We start from the raw sequence: 8,257 nt of genomic DNA, 5'->3' as shown, positions 1-8,257 counted from the left end.
TTTATTTTAGTCATTGTCATTTCAGTGTGGAAAGAGAGAAAGAGAGAGCCATCTGTCGAACACTTGCTGTGTGTGTGTGTGTGTGTGTGTGTGTGTGTGTGTGTGTGTGTGTGTGTGTGTGTGTGTGTGTGTGTGTGTGTGTGTGTGTGTGTGTGTGTGTGTGTGTGTGTGTGTGTGTGTGTGTGTGTGAGTGTGTGTGTGTGTGTGTGTGTCACAGTGCTGGCACACACACTCTCTCTCTCTCTCTCTAACACACACACACATACATACTGTACACACACACACATTTAGCCGTCCGTTAAATAAACACTAGTTACTTTATGCAGTTCTTGATCATTTTGTGGCGGATTAAAATTTACTGGATTCACTCTTAATAAATAAAGGTTCTTTGAGAAACTAGAAATTATTCTATGGCATCGGTGTATAAATAGGGTTGATTTTAAAAATAAAGATGGTGTTTTAAAATTGTCATGGAAAAGGATCCAAGAAGATCCCATTTCTAGAAATCACACTTTTAAAACGAGGTTTCTCAAATATCCCAGTTTTCCAAGAATCCTGGTTGTTCAAAGACAAAAAAGCAGTTGATGCGATGGTGAATTCAGCATTAGAAATATCTTGATTTTTGGTTATTTTAGCTTCTTTTAAAACTTGTCTTATTTTATATTATTTGAAGTCGTCTCCCGGACCCTGGTCAGAGGCTTGATCAGAATGAGCTCTAGTGCTAGAGATGGTAATTCTCAGTGTGTGTCGAGGTCCTCCTGGCTTCTGTCTCCATCTAGTGTCGGCTGAGAGATCCACAGAGAGCGCTAACCCAACACCAGCTCATCTTCACAGGTTTGTGCACACTTCATTTTCTCCAGATGAGATTCTGAAGCTGTTTTAAGTAGAAACTTTAATCAGAGTTTAGTCAGTCTGCTTCATTAAAGCCACAGTTTCATTCTGTCATCATTTACTCTCCATCAAACCTCTATGACTTTCATTCTTCTTCTTCTTCACTGAGAAATGTCCCTGTGTTCAGTCAATGGGGTCCAATGTTGTTTGATTCCCAACATTCTTCAAAATATCTTCAGAAGAATATCTTCAGCAAGTTGTCATGGAAAATCTTAGAATAGCAAGTCATATCAAACCATATAAGAAGCGTAACGGAGACTCCGCCGACGGGTTAGCGAAGGCCGGCTAACTCTTCCGATCACACTGGCTAATGTCCAGTCCCGAGCAAACAAGACGGATGATCTTTTCGGATGGATACACAGAGGTACATCCAGGATTGTCCCGTTTTATGTTTCTGTGAAGCGTGGTTCAGACAGAGGACTCCCGACGAAGCCGTAACCCTGTTCCCAGAGCCGACACGCGGGGGGAAAGACTATCCTGGGCCTCCGCTAACACAGTAATATCACAGTCCTGTTCTGAAAGCGTGGAGTATATCACTGAAACGCAGACCATTTTATTTGCCCACACTGTCAGAAATAGGGGTACAGTAAGAGTCCATTTCTGTCCCCCAAGGTACAATCTACACTAACGTACCCATAGGGCTTATTATTGGACCTCAACCTAACCTTCTTTTAAAGGTTAAGGTACAATATTGTACCCTTGAGGGTACAGCCCCAGTGACAAACCATTGTACCCCTAAAAGTACAATTATGTACTTTATTTTCTGAGAGTGCAGAGAGCTGCAGTGCGTTATACAGTGTGTATTCCCCCTCGGCGAGCGAGGACAGCGCACTTAGAGAACTGCACGACATGATCAACAGGCGGAGAACTCATCTCCTGATGCTGCTCCTGTTCTCTTAGGACACTTTAACCGTAGAGATCTCTGAGAAATCCATCAGTCTGATCACTTCCCCAGCAGGGAAATGCACTCTGGATAAATGCTATAGCGATATCAGGAATGCTGAGACTGCTGTCTCCCAGCTGCATTCTGGGAAGCGTGACCTCGTTCCTCTACACCAGGACCCAGACGCCGCTCACGTGTTCACGTCTGTAGCCTTTAGCCCTTCCTCAGAAATCTTGTGTGTTCACGTCTGTAGCCTTTAGCTAGTTTCTCGAAGCCCAGTGTCCGTTAGAAAACACGTCTGAGGAGCTGTTTTCATGTTATTGAGCGGAAAGCCCTCACACATCTGAAATGAAGGGGATGAGACCTATAAGTATATGAGTCTCACGGACACAGCATCTCTGTATTGTTTGATTGACCGTCTTGCAAGAATTAAAGCTTTTAAAGACACCGCTTTGCTTTTTCAGCCTCACCATTAGTACAGTTTATTTTTTCCACGACAAAATCAAACAGCTTTGAGAGACATGAAGGTCCAGTCCCCTTTATACAGTACAGATCGTTTCAAAGCTGCTTTACAGAGATAACTGGAACATGATGCATTCCGGCTGTTCAGCTGATAGTGTTGATGCAGTTCCTCGGTTATTAAATTAGTTAATTTCATCTATAAAGTGTCCTGGTCCCGCTCAGTGCTGTTCTCATACAGCAGGGTCAGTGCAGGAGATCAATAATACTGCTGAATATTAAGTGTCCCCCACTGAGCAAGCCAGAGGCGACAGTGAAGGAACCAGAACCCCATCAGTGAGTGGAGAACCCAGACTCAGCCTCAGTTCTCCTCTGGCCGACGAGCCAACGGCGTGTGATTATGATTCAGGCATCACAGGTCAGAGGTCAGAGGTCAGACAGGATCAGTATCAGTCAGATATTCACCAAGTTCCTTCAGCTTGATCATGGGTTCATCAGGCCGGTCTGGAGCTGGAGCTGGTGTGTGTGAGGACCGGTCTGGAGCTGGAGCTGGTGTGTGTGAGGACCGGTCTGGAGCTGGTGTGTGTGTGTGAGGACCGGTCTGGAGCTGGAGCTGGTGTGTGTGAGGACCAGTCTGGAGCTGGTGTGTGTGAGGACCGGTCTGGAGCTGGAGCTGGTGTGTGTGAGGACCAGTCTGGAGCTGGAGCTGGTGTGTGTGTGTGAGGACCAGTCTGGAGCTGGAGCTGGTGTGTGTGAGGACCGGTCTGGAGCTGGTGTTTGTGAGGACCGGTCTGGAGCTGGAGCTGGTGTGTGTGAGGACCAGTCTGGAGCTGGAGCTGGTGTGTGTGTGAGGACCGGTCTGGAGCTGGAGCTGGTGTGTGTGAGGACCGGTCTGGAGCTGGAGCTGGTGTGTGTGAGGACCAGTCTGGAGCTGGAGCTGGTGTGTGTGAGGACCGGTCTGGAGCTGGAGCTGGTGTGTGTGTGTGAGGACCAGTCTGGAGCTGGAGCTGGTGTGTGTGAGGACCGGTCTGGAGCTGGTGTGTGTGAGGACCAGTCTGGAGCTGGAGCTGGTGTGTGTGAGGACCGGTCTGGAGCTGGTGTGTGTGAGTGAGGACCGGTCTGGAGCTGGTGTTTGTGAGGACCGGTCTGGAGCTGGTGTGTGTGTGTGAGGACCGGTCTGGAGCTGGTGTTTGTGAGGACCGGTCTGGAGCTGGAGCTGGTGTGTGTGAGGACCGGTCTGGAGCTGGAGCTGGTGTGTGTGTGTGAGGACCAGTCTGGAGCTGGAGCTGGTGTGTGTGAGGACCGGTCTGGAGCTGGTGTTTGTGAGGACCGGTCTGGAGCTGGAGCTGGTGTGTGTGAGGACCAGTCTGGAGCTGGAGCTGGTGTGTGTGTGAGGACCGGTCTGGAGCTGGAGCTGGTGTGTGTGAGGACCGGTCTGGAGCTGGAGCTGGTGTGTGTGAGGACCAGTCTGGAGCTGGAGCTGGTGTGTGTGAGGACCGGTCTGGAGCTGGTGTTTGTGTGTGTGAGGACCAGTCTGGAGCTGGAGCTGGTGTGTGTGAGGACCGGTCTGGAGCTGGTGTGTGTGAGTGAGGACCGGTCTGGAGCTGGTGTTTGTGAGGACCGGTCTGGAGCTGGTGTGTGTGTGTGAGGACCGGTCTGGAGCTGGTGTTTGTGAGGACCGGTCTGGAGCTGGAGCTGGTGTGTGTGAGGACCGGTCTGGAGCTGGTGTGTGTGTGTGAGGACCGGTCTGGAGCTGGTGTTTGTGAGGACCGGTCTGGAGCTGGAGCTGGTGTGTGTGAGGACCGGTCTGGAGCTGGAGTTTGTGAGGACCGGTCTGGAGCTGGAGCTGGTGTGTGTGAGGACCAGTCTGGAGCTGGTGTGTGTGTGTGAGGACCAGTCTGGAGCTGGAGCTGGTGTGTGTGAGGACCAGTCTGGAGCTGGAGCTGGTGTGTGTGAGGACCAGTCTGGAGCTGGTGTGTGTGTGTGAGGACCAGTCTGGAGCTGGAGCTGGTGTGTGTGAAGACCAGTCTGGAGCTGGAGCTGGTGTGTGTGAGGACCGGTCTGGAGCTGGTGTGTGTGTGTGAGGACCAGTCTGGAGCTGGAGCTGGTGTGTGTGAGGACCAGTCTGGAGCTGGTGTGTGTGAGGACCAGTCTGGAGCTGGTGTGTGTGAGGACCAGTCTGGAGCTGGAGCTGGTGTGTGTGAGGACCGGTCTGGAGCTGGAGCTGGTGTGTGTGAGGACCAGTCTGGAGCTGGAGCTGGTGTGTGTGAGGACCGGTCTGGAGCTGGAGCTGGTGTGTGTGAGGACCAGTCTGGAGCTGGTGTGTGTGAGGACCGGTCTGGAGCTGGTGTTTGTGAGGACCGGTCTGGAGCTGGAGCTGGTGTGTGTGAGGACCAGTCTGGAGCTGGAGCTGGTGTGTGTGAGGACCAGTCTGGAGCTGGTGTGTGTGTGTGTGAGGACCAGTCTGGAGCTGGTGTGTGTGAGGACCAGTCTGGAGCTGGTGTGTGTGAGGACCAGTCTGGAGCTGGAGCTGGTGTTTGTGAGGACCGGTCTGGAGCTGGAGCTGGTGTGTGTGAGGACCGGTCTGGAGCTGGAGCTGGTGTGTGTGAGGACCAGTCTGGAGCTGGAGCTGGTGTGTGTGAGGACCGGTCTGGAGCTGGAGCTGGTGTGTGTGAGGACCAGTCTGGAGCTGGAGCTGGTGTTTGTGAGGACCGGTCTGGAGCTGGTGTGTGTGAGGACCAGTCTGGAGCTGGAGCTGGTGTGTGTGAGGACCGGTCTGGAGCTGGAGCTGGTGTGTGTGTGAGGACCGGTCTGGAGCTGGAGCTGGTGTGTGTGAGGACCAGTCTGGAGCTGGTGTGTGTGAGGACCGGTCTGGAGCTGGTGTTTGTGAGGACCGGTCTGGAGCTGGAGCTGGTGTGTGTGAGGACCAGTCTGGAGCTGGAGCTGGTGTGTGTGAGGACCAGTCTGGAGCTGGTGTGTGTGTGTGTGAGGACCAGTCTGGAGCTGGTGTGTGTGAGGACCAGTCTGGAGCTGGTGTGTGTGAGGACCAGTCTGGAGCTGGAGCTGGTGTTTGTGAGGACCGGTCTGGAGCTGGAGCTGGTGTTTGTGAGGACCAGTCTGGAGCTGGAGCTGGTGTGTGTGAGGACCAGTCTGGAGCTGGAGCTGGTGTGTGTGAGGACCAGTCTGGAGCTGGTGTGTGTGTGTGTGAGGACCAGTCTGGAGCTGGAGCTGGTGTTTGTGAGGACCGGTCTGGAGCTGGAGCTGGTGTGTGTGTGAGGACCGGTCTGGAGCTGGAGCTGGTGTGTGTGAGGACCGGTCTGGAGCTGGAGCTGGTGTGTGTGAGGACCAGTCTGGAGCTGGTGTGTGTGAGGACCAGTCTGGAGCTGGAGCTGGTGTGTGTGAGGACCAGCCTTGAGCTGGTGTGTGTGAGGACCGCTCTGGAGCTGGTGTGTGTGAGGACCGGTCTGGAGCTGGTGTGTGTGTGAGGACCGGTCTGGAGCTGGAGCTGGTGTGTGTGTGAGGACCGGTCTGGAGCTGGTGTGTGTGAGGACCGGTCTGGAGCTGGAGCTGGTGTGTGTGAGGACCGGTCTGGAGCTGGTGTGTGTGAGGACCAGTCTGGAGCTGGAGCTGGTGTGTGTGAGGACCAGTCTGGAGCTGGTGTGTGTGTGTGTGAGGACCAGTCTGGAGCTGGAGCTGGTGTTTGTGAGGACCGGTCTGGAGCTGGAGCTGGTGTGTGTGTGAGGACCGGTCTGGAGCTGGAGCTGGTGTGTGTGAGGACCGGTCTGGAGCTGGTGTGTGTGTGTGTGAGGACCAGTCTGGAGCTGGAGCTGGTGTGTGTGAGGACCAGTCTGGAGCTGGTGTGTGTGAGGACCAGTCTGGAGCTGGAGCTGGTGTGTGTGAGGACCAGCCTTGAGCTGGTGTGTGTGAGGACCGCTCTGGAGCTGGTGTGTGTGAGGACCGGTCTGGAGCTGGTGTGTGTGTGAGGACCGGTCTGGAGCTGGAGCTGGTGTGTGTGTGAGGACCGGTCTGGAGCTGGTGTGTGTGAGGACCGGTCTGGAGCTGGAGCTGGTGTGTGTGAGGACCGGTCTGGAGCTGGTGTGTGTGAGGACCAGTCTGGAGCTGGAGCTGGTGTGTGTGAGGACCGGTCTGGAGCTGGTGTGTGTGAGGACCAGTCTGGAGCTGGAGCTGGTGTGTGTGAGGACCGGTCTGGAGCTGGTGTGTGTGAGGACCGGTCTGGAGCTGGAGCTGGTGTGTGTGTGAGGACCGGTCTGGGGCTGGAGCTGGTGTGTGTGAGGACCGGTCTGGAGCTGGTGTGTGTGAGGACCAGTCTGGAGCTGGAGCTGGTGTGTGTGAGGACCGGTCTGGAGCTGGTGTGTGTGAGGACCGGTCTGGAGCTGGAGCTGGTGTGTGTGTGAGGACCGGTCTGGGGCTGGAGCTGGTGTGTGTGAGGACCGGTCTGGAGCTGGAGCTGGTGTGTGTGAGGACCAGTCTGGAGCTGGAGCTGGTGTGTGTGAGGACCGGTCTGGAGCTGGTGTGTGTGTGAGGACTGGTCTGGGGCTGGAGCTGGTGTGTGTGAGGACCGGTCTGGAGCTGGTGTGTGTGAGGACCGGTCTGGAGCTGGTGTGTGTGAGGACCGGTCTGGAGCTGGTGTGTGTGAGGACCGCTCTGGCTCTTGTGTCTCTGCTGAGGATCAGTGCCGATGCCTGTCGAGTCGATGAGTCCTTGTTATTTCTCATCAGTTTAGCCACTGTGTCAGATAAATACCTCGGGTTGTGTTCGTTTTCTTCTGAGAGAGTTGAAAAGGAAGCGGATCTAGACATTTCAAGGCCTCTCTGTATGCAGTGACACTTTCCTTCCACGAAATGCGAAATACCTCTAGTTGTGTTTTCTCCCAGCAACGCTCCATCTCTCTGGCTGCTCTCTTAAGGGCCGAGTGTGCTCGCTCACGGCGCTGGACTATTCTCTTTAATCTTCGTTAAGCGCAACGGAGCAACTGTGTCTAAAGTGCTGGAAAAGAGAGAGTTAGGCAAGGCAAGGCAAGTGTATTTATATAGCACATTTCATACACTATGGCAATTCAAAGTGCTTTACACAGAAGAAATTTAAATAATAAAAAGAGATAAGAATAATTAAAACAGTTTAGACAAATAAAATAAAATACAGTACAGTACAAACAGTCGGACGAACATTGGCACAGTGCTCATTCAGTAAATGCACAGCTAAACAGAAGTGTTCTGAGTCTGGATGTGAATGTGACTGTAGGAGCCCGTCTGATCTCCTCTGGAAGCTGTTCCAGCATAATAGCTAAAAGCGGACTCACCATGCTTAGAGTGAACCCTTGGTGTTTCTAGCTGATATGATCCTAGTGATCTGAGTGATCTGTTGGGTTTATATTCAGTGAGCATATCTGCAATGTATTGAGGTCCTAGGCCATTGAATGATTTATAAAACCAGTAATAATACTTTAAAATCAATCCTAAATCTAACTGGGAGCCAGTGTAAAGACCTGAGGACTGGTGTGAGGTGTTCATATGTTCTGGTTCTGCTCTGCGTTCTGTATGAGCTGACACTGTCTTATGTTAATAGTTTCTGTTGTAATATCGAGTTCTTCTGAGCTATCTGAGATGCTGAGATGATGAAACTGATCAGGAAGATTATTGATAAAGCAATCTTTAGTGGCAGAAGTGATAGGTCTCACATATTTGTAACAGAATGTCGGCTTTGCAGTCTTGGCTAAATGACGTTTACACGAGACTAGATAATGATCTGAGGTGTCATCGCTCTGCTGCAGAATTTCAACGGCATCCACATCTATTCCGTGTGATAATATAAAATATGATTACAATGACTGGGTCCTGACACGTGTTGTCTAATCTATGTTCTATGAATATGCAAATGAGCCCCGCCTCCACTCACTCACTCACTCAGCTCAGAGATCCACTGGTTGACGATCACACGTTGATCTGATTGGTTACAAGGTTGTGACGTCAGAAACACCAGCGATTTCAAAGAGTGTTTTTGAGA

The sequence above is a fragment of the Scardinius erythrophthalmus genome (genome assembly GCF_964197995.2).
Source record: "Scardinius erythrophthalmus genome assembly, chromosome: 24".
NCBI lineage: Eukaryota > Metazoa > Chordata > Actinopteri > Cypriniformes > Leuciscidae > Scardinius > Scardinius erythrophthalmus.
The sequence above is the reverse complement of the archived record's forward strand: the minus strand, read 5'-3'. Positions refer to the sequence as shown.